This window comes from Tinamus guttatus, unplaced genomic scaffold (genome assembly GCF_059628265.1).
Source record: "Tinamus guttatus ecotype Peru unplaced genomic scaffold, ASM5962826v1 Tinamus_guttatus_pri_ptg000065l, whole genome shotgun sequence".
NCBI classification, from domain to species: domain Eukaryota; kingdom Metazoa; phylum Chordata; class Aves; order Tinamiformes; family Tinamidae; genus Tinamus; species Tinamus guttatus.
This window is the reverse complement of record NW_028288599.1, coordinates 1,002,433-1,016,891: the sequence shown is the minus strand read 5'-3', so window position 1 is coordinate 1,016,891 and position 14,459 is coordinate 1,002,433. Positions and strand designations below refer to the sequence as shown.

Below are 14,459 nucleotides of genomic sequence, written 5' to 3'. Positions count from 1 at the left end.
CTTATTAGTAACAGTTAAAATAAAACCTCTGAAAAATATGAATCCAATGTCAATCTATTTTGGAAGAATAAACATCTGTGCCTGATGGGACACGTGCATCAAACTTAGTTCAGCTGCATGACACAGACTGCATGTTTAATCTGCATTTTCAATCTCAATTCCCACTGTGAGTCTATTGCTGAAAAGGAACTGGGGAGAACGTCTATTCCTTTATTAAAGAAAAGCAATACTGTATGTTTTAACAAATATGACAATAGAAACAAAGGGTTTCTTGCTTTTGTTATATGCTTATGAGTTGTGCCCCTATATAAGGATCTTTTCTTGAATCAAAAGCATGTCGAGGGAATTGGGAGCATTGCAATGAAAGCAAGTCAGTTTTGGGATCTAACAAATTGGCGTTGATAACAACAAAATCATAACAAAGAGGCAGCGCATTCCTTGTATGTGTGCAGGCTGCATCCCTCACTGCACAGTGTTCAGTATGAACGGCAGAAGTTCAGTACGAAAATACATTGGAAAACTGCTTGCCCAAGCTATGCTGAAAATACTAAACTGTCCAATGAAAATAAAATCTATGGAGGCTGCAATAAAGGGAGAAGCAGAAAAAAAAAAAAAAAGTGGTAGTGTCATGGTAATAGTGATGAAAAGGTGAAGATGGTAATAAGTACAAGTGTTGCATGAGCCACAGTTATATAAGCACCCTGAAACACCAGCGATACTTGAACAGTGCAGAGTTTCATCTCTGCAGTTTTTCTTCCATGCTGCCCTTCTGTCACTGAGCTAAATGTTGTCCTTGTAAATCTGTCACAGGTCTGTAGCTCTGTGTCATTTTCTGGGTATACTGGAAAATGAAACTGGATCCATACGTTAGTTACCTGTGGGTCACTTCTCCCACTGAGATAGTTTTCCCCACTGGTAATGCCTCAAGACTTGGCAGGTAGAAATAGTAGATGGAGTTACAGAGTTCCCTGGAAGGGTAGAAAATGGCCTGATGGTCTGCCTGAGCTGGTGCAAAATCAGCCTGCTGGGAGAAAATGAGTAAAGGGGAGACACAAAAACAATACCAAAGCTACCACTATTTGTGTGAAGGGCTGGAAAAAAGAGCTCATTGCTATTGTCAAAGATGCTTTTGTGACTATCTACATACAATGAGTTGATTTCCTCCCCTCCCAGATTGTTCCTCCTTTCCCTCTTTCATCTCATTTTTTTCATCTTACATATCACACAGTGCTTTGTGATAGTGAGTGTTGTCTGTGAAAGGCACTCACAGAAGCTGCATTTATTTCCTGGGTTTCTAGATGGGGATCTTGCGCAGCTGTATATGTAAATTTTAAGGGCAATTTGTTTATTTGCATTTGTCCCTCTTTTGCTGTTGATTTTACCTCAAATGCAAGATATTAACCATGAAGATAGCTAAGGAAATAGATCCTGAATAGCCAGACTTTGCTACAGCCCCATTGAAAACTAGCAAATTACTGGCCCATATAATTCTGTAACACAATCTACAAGGGAAAAACCTGTTACCTCAAATGTTTGCTTCTTAGATAGGAAAACATACACCAGATATAATAAAAAATGGGGAAAAAAAAGCAATATCAGATTTAAGTAGGATTTAAGAAACTGTGGGGATGATAAATAGAATAATACAGAAAAGGTCTATTGCGGCAGAAGGGCAAGGCATTTCTGTGATTCTGCAGAACAGTTGAGCTCTTAAACTTTTAGGCTACATCTATAAAACAGTAAACATACCCTGTACCATTTTCTAGCTTAGGATCCAGGTGGCATGGAACATCCCACATCCACCTTCTCAACTCTCCTGCCCTAAAAATTAAGAAAGTTACAACTAGACTGCCTGCTAGGAATAATCTTGTTTCAATTCCTGAAATGCCTGGGAATTTCTTGGGCTAGTGTTGGCCAGCGTGACCTGAAAGCATGTCACAAGACTACACTGAGCAACACTATAAAGTTCCAGTGTGCAGGAAAAGTTCCTGGAACCGTCTTAATAGCATAGACATATCCAAGGAAATTCCAAATACAGGATCTTATGCAACTCCATTGGATACTGCAGTTTCTGAGAAATGAAATGCCAGAGGGCTCATAAGTCCTGTACTGGAAAACGTGCATTTTCCCTGGATCTTTTATGATCTCCAGAAGGACAGCTAGCCGCACTGTAATGAGAAATCCTCTGTAAGCAGTTCTGAGGTGTTTAGGATAAAAACAGGTCTATATTCTGTTTAGCACTGTAGACGGTTGTAGTATTACACATTTTTTTTGCAGTCTGTACAGCTAAAACTTATTTCCTCATCTGGCCACCTATTGCCAACCTGAGTTCATATCAAAACTCTACAGTTCTCTCTCAAGGAGATGTTATTTTCATACTATGGGAAAAGAAGTTGAAGTACTAAACATATTAATTTTGTGTCCGGGAATTCAGGGGCCTTGGCTCCACATCACAAGTGAGCTGGACACTTCTGGGAACCTCTAAAATAACTCTACTACTCTCAAAAGAGTAATCCATGTCACCTGTCTAAAGCATGCTTAAAGCATGCCTAGCACATGTCTAAAGCATTTGGAAGCAGAAATGCCAATTTTTAAGTCTGAGCTTTAACCATAGGACATGCTTCCTGCTTCTGGGGATCTCTATAGCTGGAACCACCTCGCAGAATGACTTTCAGCATCCTTAAAAGAAATATCACTGTAGAATTAGGGACCTTCACATCAAAAGTGTGAAAGTCAAGCTCCTCTATGCAGGATCTTTTCCAGGCACCTCTCATCCATCTCACCCAAGAACCCACAAGTACTATTTGTTATCCTCCTTTTCAGCCTGCACAACCTTGTTTTTTCTGGCTTGTATCCACAAAGGGAAAATATAACAAAGGAAAAGTCAAGAATGGATTATAGCTCTGAAAGAGATTTAACAACAAACACATTGGCATTTGCTCTTTTATTTTTACACTTGATTTTACCGGTTTCATTACAGCATTTTGCTAGGTGACATGTTAGATTTTGTTTAGTGCAAATATCCAAAACCTATGATGTGTTCCTACAGTGCTATTTCACTCTGGCACTTCTCAGCGAATTTCTCTTCCTCCTGACCCCTGTCTTTCCTAGCTTAACTTAAAAAGAAATTTCTAAGGTTTAAAAAACAAATTTTGCTAATTATTAGAAGCTGTTTTTAAAAGAAACCTTATTTTCTTGTTTCCCACAACAAATGCACTGAGGTGTACATATAGCAGTGGATCATGTTAGCTTACAGAGAAACAAGACATAGCTTTTTCTAGGAAAGGCCTATTGTTCTGAAGAGATTGTTTTTGTTATGGACACTAGTATTACAGACAATGCCCCTGCTTCATCCCACATAACTTGAGACATTAAAAAGAGATATCTAAATTGGAGCCTAGAAACCTAGTTTTCATCTATAAGCAACAGATAGAGGCAGATACATTCCTTGCCTGTTTAGGGAGCTGATAAGTATGAACCCCTAGGCAAATTGGTCTGGTGCCTAAAGTTGGGTGGAATAAATCCAAACTGAAGGTAGTTATTTTGCAGACTGTATTTTTCTTAAATGTTAATAAAGCACCTAAGACATAGGATATATACTTTTTTTTTTTTTCTCCTGAGAACAGGAATAAAAGAATTGCAAGATAACGTGACCTTTTGAGATATAAGCAAGGAGACATGGAAGAAAAGTTGATATGGTCCTGATGAGACCATCCCAAGAAGTTTGATAAAGATGATAGGAAGTACATTTTTTTAAAAAAAGAAAGTTCTCTTAAAAAGCTATAGCAGAGTCTGGAATGTCCTTCCCTAAAAAAAAAAAGATAGGGAAGGTCAACCTATAAAATGAGCTATGCTACTCAGTCATATGTTTCCGTAGATGATTTCTAGCACTGTCTCCAATACAACTGCAGTTTCTGTTCTTGTAAACCACACAGCTGGTTGTAACTAGATACATGTCGAGCATAAAAGAGGTGTAAACACACAATAGGGGGTCTTTGCTTGTACTTAACAATGAAAATTATGGCCTCACCATCACACAAACTCTGTGTAACTAGACCAGACATCTTAGACATCTGCCTAAAACAGATTATCCAGTTCAACTGCACTCAATGACGGGATCGCTCTGTGGGAGTCTTACAGCCTAATTTATTCAGGTCAGACAAATAGTTGCTACTGTCTGTAAAATATATGAACCTATGAAAAACCTCTTTCCCTATCCCTAGCCTCCCTTTCTTCCATTGATATTAATACAATGGTACCTTTTTTGATTAATTTGAATCATTTTATTGACTGATAATTGCAACTGTTATTCATTAACTACAGTATAGTAGTGCCTAGTATTTCATTTATCTAGACCTGTGATCACATTTTCACAGGATGCAAAGATAAATTTGCATTGAAATGTGTATGTCAAAAAGAGGTAATTCCATTCTTATGATTAGCCCTTGGGCGGCTAGCCTGTTACTCTAGAACAATATACAGTTTGGGATAGTTCCTACAGCAGAATTATAGCAAATGTTTAACAGTGCTAAACAGGCAAAGAATATGGGCACACACACGTACTGAAACCTTTGATGCAAGGTAGGCCAGAAGGAGCAGCAAAGTCTGGCCAATATAAATCTGCAACAAAGTATTGGAACCCAAGGGGAATCACCATCAGCAACTGCCTATGAAACACTCTAAAGAGCTTCCCCTCTCCTTGATTCTCCAGGTCTTGTGACTCTTGGTTGTACAGAGATCTTGCAAGATTGGGAAGTTTGACCACTCCTGAAGCAGAGATGCTATGTTCCTTTGCAGAGAAAAGATATATGAAAGAGGCAATGATATAATACACATAAAGCAATAGAGACACATAAAAGAAGATGCAGAAGAACATACAGATTGGAGAGGGGACATTTCTGAAGATTCTGCCTACAACCTATCTGCTTCTTGACAAGTCATCAAGGTGAGTTGTGTATCAAACCAAGCTGAAACCTTCTTATTGCTAAAAATTAGAGTAACTAGTCTCATCTTTTCCACACATGAACATGCACTCTTTCCAGTAATGTCCCCATATCTGTGTTATTTATTTTCCTCAGTAAGAACTACAGGACCATCTCCTCCAAAGTGTTGCATTAGTGAATGATCCCTTCAGTTCCCTTTAGAAGACACTGACTATAGATTAAAAGAGCCTAAATATTTCCATCGTCACAATTAGAGCAGTTATTCTTCAAACATCTCTCATAATTTACACTATTTTGCTATTTCAAAGTCAGGCACTGCTTGTACACTAATGAGCTTTGTGGAGTTTTAGAGGACTGACTTATAACACTGGCAAACTATAAGCAAGACCTTAGTGCTTTTATTACTATGAAAACATTTATCTCTGAAAGTATTTTGCAGTCACAAGCTCTGAATCTCCATCATCACTTCTGTACTTCATTATATTAATTTTGAAAAAGCACTTTTATCTTACAATCTTGTTCATTTCACAAGTACGTTCATCTTTGGATTAACTGTACATTTCAAGTATATAGATGAAATCACAAAATGGTTGAGGTTGGAAGGGAGTCTAGAGGTCATCTGGGCCAACCCCTCTGCTCAGATGACTCCACTTTTCTAGGTGATGTGTTATATTGACTCCCCAGTGTTATATCGTATATATTGTGTTATATTGGTAGCCCAGTTCAGCCACATAATATTCATATACTTAGAATTTACATGCCTTAAGGGTACAAAAGACCTTACACAACTCACAACAGCCAAACAGCCAAGTTCTTTCTCCTTTTTTTTGCAGCATGACATAACTATAGTGCTTCCAAAAATCCTTCTATGCAACTGTTCTTATTTCAGTAGGCTAAGCTAAGGAATTAGTGTTTTCTCCCTCTGCATAAAATTCTGGTCAAAGCTGCACATACACTTGAGTCAAAGCTCCAGTGGTATAAACTGAGGAGAGCTGAGGTGTGATCAGTAGACACAATAGCCCTTATTGAGAATTCGTCCTTCCCTTGATCTGATAGCGAATAAACTTTCGAGCACCAACAAAACACCTTCATCTTGAGTTATTATTCATTGGATTTTGAAGTGTCGTGCTTCCGGAATATTCATTTGTTCAATTTTGTTTATTTCAAGGCCACCTGACTCATACGGATAAACAATCTTTCTACCCAAGGCATAAATCTAACCAAGCAATTTGATCTTTACACTTAGACTAAGTAAGTGTGTTGATTTGTTAGAATCAGCAGTGAGTGTGGAATGAGAAAAAACGGTTCTATCTCCCTTTTTATTTCAGGAAAAATATCTCAGTAGGAAAATGACTGTTCCAAAGGTTTCATTTTATTAATTCCAATAAAGGGCAAGCTAAACCCAGTTTTTCTGACTTTACAATTAGGCCTGTGAGAAATGAAATAAAATAAGCACTATATTTCAATGTAAGTGCTGAAAAAAACACGGTACTTGAGATAAAAAACACCATAGCCCCTCCATCACTGGGCATCTTTTCCTCCTGAATGATTTTTTTGTAACTCTGGTCAGACTATATCCCTGAAATTCTCTTCCCAGTTAAAGAATCAACAGTGGTGGAAAACTACTATGAGAAAAAGTTCTTTTATTAGACTAAGTCTTCAGTCACTATGGAGGAATTTCCATAACGTCATGGCTTCAAGACTCTGGTACTTAATGCAAGGCTATCGTGCAAATGTGTTCCTGGATGTCAGTGAGGGATATTTCAGCACCAACATAACCAATTAAGGCTATAATAAAAGTAAAATTATCCAACTTTCATACTCATACAACACCCCATACATCCTCAGGTTTTTTGAATTCAAGTTCAACAAAAGGAAGCACCAAGCGCTGTCCCTGGGGAGGAATAACACCAGGACTGGCTGGAGGCTGAAAAGCAGCTTGGTGGAAAAGCAGGGAAGAGCAGCTGGGTACTTGACAGCTGCATGGTGGTGACTTTTGGATGAGCGTGGGCCACATGTCGTGCATGAGCCCAGTCCTGCTCCCTGTAGCGCAGCTCCGGCCTGGGGTCTCTGCCTGCAGGGCAGGAGCCCTGTGAGGCCAGAGCTGTGGCTGAGGAGCAGGAGGAGCTGTGCGGCTCACGCCAGCTCTCCTCGGTGTTGTCACCTGGCAGAGGTCACAGGAGAAGCACCTCTGCAGGGACACTCTGCTTCAGTGAACCCTGACGGGGAAAGGGGCTGTGTGTGGGGCTGGGCCCTGGGTAGTGCGGGGCTGGTGGGCATCAGGGAGAGCAGCCAGGCCTGGGGCTGAACCCCTGTGCACAAGCAGAGCCCAGGAGCCAGGCTCACCGAAGTGCGCTCCCTCAGCTCCTCACTGAGATCGTTGGCTTCTCCAGCCCCAGAAGTCCTGGCACTCCTTGCTCACCCAGCAACACCTCAGTTTTAGTCCACTGTTGGGAATTTGTCCAGTGATCTTGGCTTTGCTTTTGCTTGCAGCAGAGCAAGGATCTTCTGTCAACAGGACCAACCCAGGTCAGCTACCCTTGGGTCCCAAGCTGCCCCTCTTTGGCTGCTGTCTGCAGGTGACATGGTGGTCTGGCCCAGACAGGCCAGGTAAGCACAGGTAAGCAAGCCTGGGCACAGAGACCTCCTGCTCCTGCCTTCTCCTGCAAGGCAACAAGAATGGTCTGCTTTAGGAAACACCAGGTTGCTGCTAGGGTGGTCTTTGTGAAGCCAGAAGGAGATACTAAAACACGCAAAGCAGAGTGTGCCCCCAAGTCCATTTCTTCCTTTAGGATATCCTGGCTATATTGTATGAGAAAGGGCTTGAAACTGAGGGAATCTTCATGAAAGCAGTGAATGAGAAGGCCCACAAGGAGCTGAAGGAGGTCCTCAACCAGGGCCAGGACACTGACCTGGACTGCAGACCTGTGCACCTCCCGGTCATGATGATGAAAGTGAATTCTGCTGACTTGGAGATTTCAGAGAACTGGGCCCTGTCAGTGCCTTCACCAACCTTGGTGGCACTGAGAGCTAAAGTTGAAGCCAAACGCAGTGCTTCAGACTCAGAACAGCTGAACATTTATTTTCTCTATTATGTTCTCACTTTCCCTAGTTCTGATCCTGATTCCCCTCATGCACACAAGAAATACTTCCTGTGCCTCTTCATTATCATCCTCCTCTGCTCACTGAGGACTACTGAAGTGGAGGACTGGTCCCCTGCACCAGTGCACCTGGCATGCACTGGCTCATCGCCCTGGTGCTCTCAGTGCTCAGCAGCATCTTTGAGAGTAGGGAGTTCCAAGCAATTTGCCTGCTCATGAGCTCAAGTCATGTGGATACTCCATCTCTTCTCACCAGCATCAGTGCGGTGAGCATCATGCAAGTATTTTGGCCTTCCAGGACTTCCTTTGGAGTAACCTCTTCAAGCTCCTCTTGGACAAGCTCTGTAAGGAATGGATGCAAGCACTGGAGAAGCCCAGCCAGCAGGGGAAATTGACCAATGGAAAGAGTAAGAGTTTTACCCAGTCCTATCATTTAGGAGTGGAACTCAAGCTTGCTCCCAGGCAGAAGGAGTGGCCGCTGCATCCTGCATTAGTAACATGACATTTGGTTTGTATTTGCTAGGATGGCTGGCTGCCTGCCCAGAGCAAGACTCCTGTTGCTCCAGCACTTGTTTGTTGCACTCCATTATATCTGTGAGAACATAAAGACCAGTAGGATGGATGCCAGTAAGCTGGCCATCTGCATAGGGCCAAACATGCAGAGCCCCGGTACAGGCAATGTGCTCTGGCAGATGCAACGTGCATCTACAGATGGAGAGGAACAAGAAGATCTTCAGCCCCTTGATACCAACTTCGGGATAGCTCTGGGTCATTCCCACATACTCACCTGCCCTTGCAAAAGTTCAGGAAAGAAGTGCCACTGGACACTAGGGGTGCCTCTCATTGAGGCTACCTGCAATGGGGCAGGCAAATCTCCAAAAGCAATGGTTTTCTGTGTGCAGGTGATGGCTCTGGTCAAACTCCTAATAAACAACTGCCAAGGTATTTTTGGGGAGAACAACACCTTGTGAAGGTTCCTCAGCCAGGGAGGCCCACGCAAACACAGCTCCACAGATAGACAGATAGACAGCTCCACTAATGTCTGTGGCAGGCCAGGGCAGGCGAGGGGTCAGGGTACATATTTGGATTGGCCATTAGAAGACATCTGTGTAAATGCAGAGAGGTCCAGAGGGTTTCACATGATATTACAGAGATTTTCTATTGCAATGCTTTCAAAAGGAAAGTACTTGCAAAATGGCATGCCTTATACATAGGAAATGTCTGTTCACTTTTGCTCTTTACCTGGGTGCTACCTATGGCCTAGGACTGCACTCTTGCAGGGCATTGCCCTTGGAGATTCTTGTTTTCCTATGTGCATGGTTCCACAGGGGTGGTCCCCTTGTACCTTCCAGCGCCTCCCTATTTTTCAGTGCCCAGAGCCAGTAACTGAAGGCAGTCCCCCAGCCCCGCAGATGGAGCAACCTCAGGGGAGGAGCAGCAGTTTTAAAAGGCCATATCCAAGAGGATACCAAAACAACCTCCAGCGGCTCCCTAGAGAGGTCCTTTCCTCATCTGATGTGCCTGTCTTCACCAGTTCTGCATTAATTTTGTCTTCTACCCCACGAAGAAAATTTTACAATAGGCCCCAGCCTTTTTCCATCAAGCACGCTGAGGACAGCAGAACACACTCCATGTCATGCTCCTGTTTACTGTAGAAAAGATGACTTATTTGGCACTGTTTTATGCATCAGTAACATTTGGAGTGACCTCCCATCAACAGATTAAAAAAAAGTGGAAAAGAAAACCTGCTGACTAAACATCATGATGATAGCGTGAAAGGTTGGTCACCAAAAGCTATCAGTGCATTGCAACTGATGTGACATCCCGTGCTCACGCTGTTCTAATAAACACTGCATTGTTATCTGCTGTCATGTTCATTTTGTCCTGTTAATTTCAAATTCGAGTAGTTCACCTCCCATGTATGCAGTATCCAACAGAAGCTGGTCGAGGGGATAGGACCTGACATAGATCCCTCCTAAGATGTGTTCTAGGCAGATGGCTGTTTCCCCACTGCCCTGAAGACACTGCAGGGCCACTGAGAGCTGGGCAAAGCAGGCCTGAAATGCTGGTTCCCTGGGGCACATTCTCTCAGCAAGGCTGAATGACTCTGTCTCACCTCACAGGTGAATTACTGCCTGTGTCACCTGGACAGAGAGGGACTCACTGGAGCTCAGCTTCATCTTCCACGGAGGAATAGGAGGAGGTTTTCCAGGCTGCAAACACACACTTTAGCCAAGCAGCAAGTCACAGACCTCTGTTCCTGTGGCTGCTCCAAACTCATCATTCCTACCGCTCACAGTCCTCCCACTAGCTTCCTGCACAGAGGCCCCCACCCAGATGCAAACCCTGCAGCTCTAGGGTCACCCTTGCAGTATTGGCAGCATGGAACAGGGTCTATGAAACTGTAAGACCCAAACTGTAAGGCCTGTGCTCCAAGGAGGACAAGTCATCCCATGACACCACCCACACTGTGAGTAACAGGCACCAGGAGACATGTCATTGGAGGAGTCCTGGGTGTGCAAAGGAGAAGAGTTGTTGCTCCTTCTGCATAATTGGCCAGGGAGGAGAGCCTTGCTGGAGACTGGTTAAAAAAAAAAAAAAAAAAAAAAAGGTATTGATTTCATTTCCAGCCTTTTTTTCTCTCACAGCCTTCCTGCACAGCCTGACAGTCCAGCTCAGGCTCCACCAATCCCTCCCAGGCTAAGGAGACACCAAACCCTCCTGCTCCTCAGCACCCGGTCACTTAGTTGCATTGCTCTTTCCTGAGTCTCACCAGACAGGCAAAGAGTGTCCACACCTCTATAAAAAGCCTCTATCTCTAGAGCAGATTTGTAGTACTACATAAAAGACTCCATCTCTGTAAGAACTGCTGTGAAACACCAGCAGAGCAAGGTTGGACTCTGGCAAAGCCTGCATTACCTATAAGGCCGAGTTCATTGCCAGCCCTGGCACGGAACATCTGCTTCCTGTGGATATACTCACCTAACTGCCTGGAAGCACATGGTCAGTTCAGATACCTCACACCCCATGCAGTTTCATACCTCTCTGAACACTGCATCACAAGATCATGAGTTATGAAGAAAAGAATAAATGGAACAGAAGCTGAAAGACAAAACAAAATTCATATGGATGTATTTGAAATACAGACATAGCTCATCTCTCTGATAATCAAATAATTTTTTTATACAAGGGAAATCTTGTGAGCTAATCTGACATGAAACAATCTACAATCTAAAAGCTAATCTAAACAAAAAAAGAAAAACAGAGCCAAACTAGAAATTATTGTTTATAATTATAGAGATTGGTACAGTAATTTTTAGGCAGATACTTGTTTGGCTGAAGAGATATAGCAGACAATACAAAAAAAAAGAGGAGTTGTCAATCAAATTATACTTTCATTGAGCAGTCTTGAGACTTTTTTTGATTTCAGTGCTCATTAATTATCTAAAAACTGTCTGAAAATTACAAGTGGCTGAACTAGGGATTTTACCTCCCCCAAAAAACTCCTACCAGATCATTCTGAAGACTAGCAGACAAAGGTTGAAAGTTCATAGTAAGTTTAAGTCACACATGAGCAGAGACATTGCTCTTTAGAGGTTAGCTGTCAAGCATGGGATTCTGAATCATCTTGGGAGGCTGCAGCTTCTCTTTGTTCATTATATAAAAGCCTTATAGTCCCTAAGTTATGGGTGTAAAACAAGCTGATATGAATATCCCTACTACAGATATAAGTATACAGATATAAGTATACGGATATAAGATCTCTTGGTTCAAGCTGTAGAGTCCATGCTTGGATATGACTAAGATGAAAAAGAACTGGGTGAAATGCTAAATCAATATTAAGGCCTAGCATGTAGGAGAAGTATTTCATGCAGAGATAGGGAAATATAAACACCGTTGTCAGAAGCAACATCAAGACAACATTACTGTACTATCTGCAATTCCACTGACCCAGAAACATAGTTTTGAATCTTGACAGGTGACATGTGAGTAGAGAAAAGATGAAAGACTAGGCATTAGGATGTTGAGAGGAAAAGAAGAACCTGTCTTATGAAAGGAAATTAAATGACTTGGCTTGTTTAGTCTAGCACAAAAAGACTGACAGTAGCCTGTTCCATAAATACATCAAAAACATAAACTCTGAGAGGAAGAAGTACTATTTAACCTGAAAGTCAAGTCTAGCTCAAGAAATAATTAACCACATTACATTTGACATGTAGAAGAAGGTTTGTAACCAGAGTTCTGCAACAGTCTTCCAGTAGCAATAAAACTGGCTAACATCAGAACGAAGTTTGACCCTCTTACAAGAGGGTGGATGGAATATCAGGGGACAAGACATAGCAATCAATCAGGAGTGTTTTCCAGACCTCTTTCTTACTTTCTCCTCTTCCCAAATCACAAGTGGTTTCTCTGTAACTCCTTAAGCATGACAGCAAATTAATGGATAAAGAAACAGCAGCTGATATTATTTATTTGGATATTCAAATAATGAGAGTGACTTTGTGAATCTGAAACATACAGCAAAAGATTAATAGTGGGATATACCAAAATTCTGTTTTTCAGAATATAATTCTCTGTTTGTGTTCTTTCACTTTTACGTCTAAAATATCTGGCACAGGGTGTTTTGAGAAACTAGACTAGATAACCCACTACAGTCACAGGACTTTGCCTATATGGCAAGTGCTTAATTCATGTATTTCCAAAGGTTATACAGCTGAAATATATTATCTTCATCTTGGATTCCTTGCTCTTTCTGCTGTGATTTTCTCTGACATAAACCATAGTAAAAAAAAAGCCTACACAATTTCAACACTAGGAGATTGCAAAGTAAACCATTTTTACATACCATGTCTGGTAACACTTTAAAATAATAGCCCAGTTAATTAATGATGAACTACAGTGAATATTCTTATACAAGTACATATGACATTCCTATTAGTGCCAAATGAGTTCATCATGATTAATGTTATTACAGTACATACCAGTGAAATTCATAAAAGCCATTATGCTGCATGGTTACCCAACACCAAAAAGCATTCCCCTGCAGCCAGCGGCCCACACTCAATAAGGCAGATGAACAAAGTTCTATTCTAAGATCCATGGAGTTACATTATTATCAGCTTGGTATGACATACAGGCCTTTAAAGGAGATCTGCAGAAGAACCTTCAGCTTTAGGAATTCATTCACTGCAGGCACCGGGGCTTAAGTGTTACAAGCAACTAAAATTTGGAATTTCAGGACTTGATTTATTAGAGTTAGCAGGTAGCTGTACTGCTTGTTCAGGTAGACCCTGTGGAGGCTCTGTGCATGCTCATTCTCTTTGGACATCAGCCATCTTTTATGATGAAGTGAAGTTTTAAGCGTCTATGACTGAGAACAGAGGCCGCGACAGGACCTGTGTGAGGAAGGGTACTCATCTTTGCATGAGTTGCATGAGAGGGTATGTTGGCCTCCTGGGCACTATAGGGGCAGCAGGGGCAGTACTGCTTAGCCCAGATTTGACCACAAAAAAAAACAGCCACAGAGGCAGTCTCTGTGTTAATAAGCTCGACAGGACCTGCGCATGGGCCAGAGCACTGCTCACACTGCTAACTGTTAGCATCATTCCTTGGCAGATTTTTGAGCTGCAGTAATTTGCACTCTGCCAGACACCACACCGGCACAGTTCAGGCATTAACACAGCCAAAGACCATTCCTAGTAGTCAGCTTGGACACAGCTACTCACTTCTAGGGGAAGGTCAGTGAGTTTGGGTGTAAGCACCCAATCTATGACACACCATTTGAACTGCCTGCCGGAGAACCGTCCATGATACATGTATTTGTGTCCTAGCCAGAAAGATTGTGCTTCTTAAGATCCATACCAACCCTGAATCACTGGAGAGCACTTTTGGCTATCCCTCATTCCCAGCTCATAGCAGAAATTCATACACAACCACTTCTGGCAGTACCAGTACAGCTACTGAGGAGCAAGAGATCGAATTAAAGGCAGAGCTAAAGCTCCACGAAGCTCTAAAAGAATAACCAGCAAAAGCCCAAAGATCTGGCACTAACACCTAAATAGCATATTCTTTTAGCTTAGCTAAGAGATTATTGTGTTGTTTAACTAAAGTTCCTGGAGTGTAGATCTCAGGAGTTTCACATCAGGATATCTGAGATACTTGCTATTGGGTTTTGTAATCACTGACATAAAATGAATGTATTAAGGTTTTGACATGAAAACTGAACCCATCTTATTTAAATGATGCTAAAAATCAATGCTTAAATTCTAAGACCCAAAAGAAAGGACTGATTTTCCATCTTAGCATTTCTGAGGCTCAATAAAATAGTTTATATATATATATATGCTGAAGTTGTCATTAGAAATGTTCAGTTAAAGGCCTGAATATGGAGATGGAGGGATCCCAGAAAACAGGA

The 14,459-nt window shown here is 41.8% G+C and overlaps 1 pseudogene; it reads left to right on the top strand.

The window, feature by feature from the left end:
• The window catches only part of LOC148595767 (uncharacterized), a 131,193-nt pseudogene extending 122,930 nt beyond the window's left edge, over window positions 1-8,263 (top strand).
• The last annotated feature ends 6,196 nt before the right edge of the window (window positions 8,264-14,459 follow it).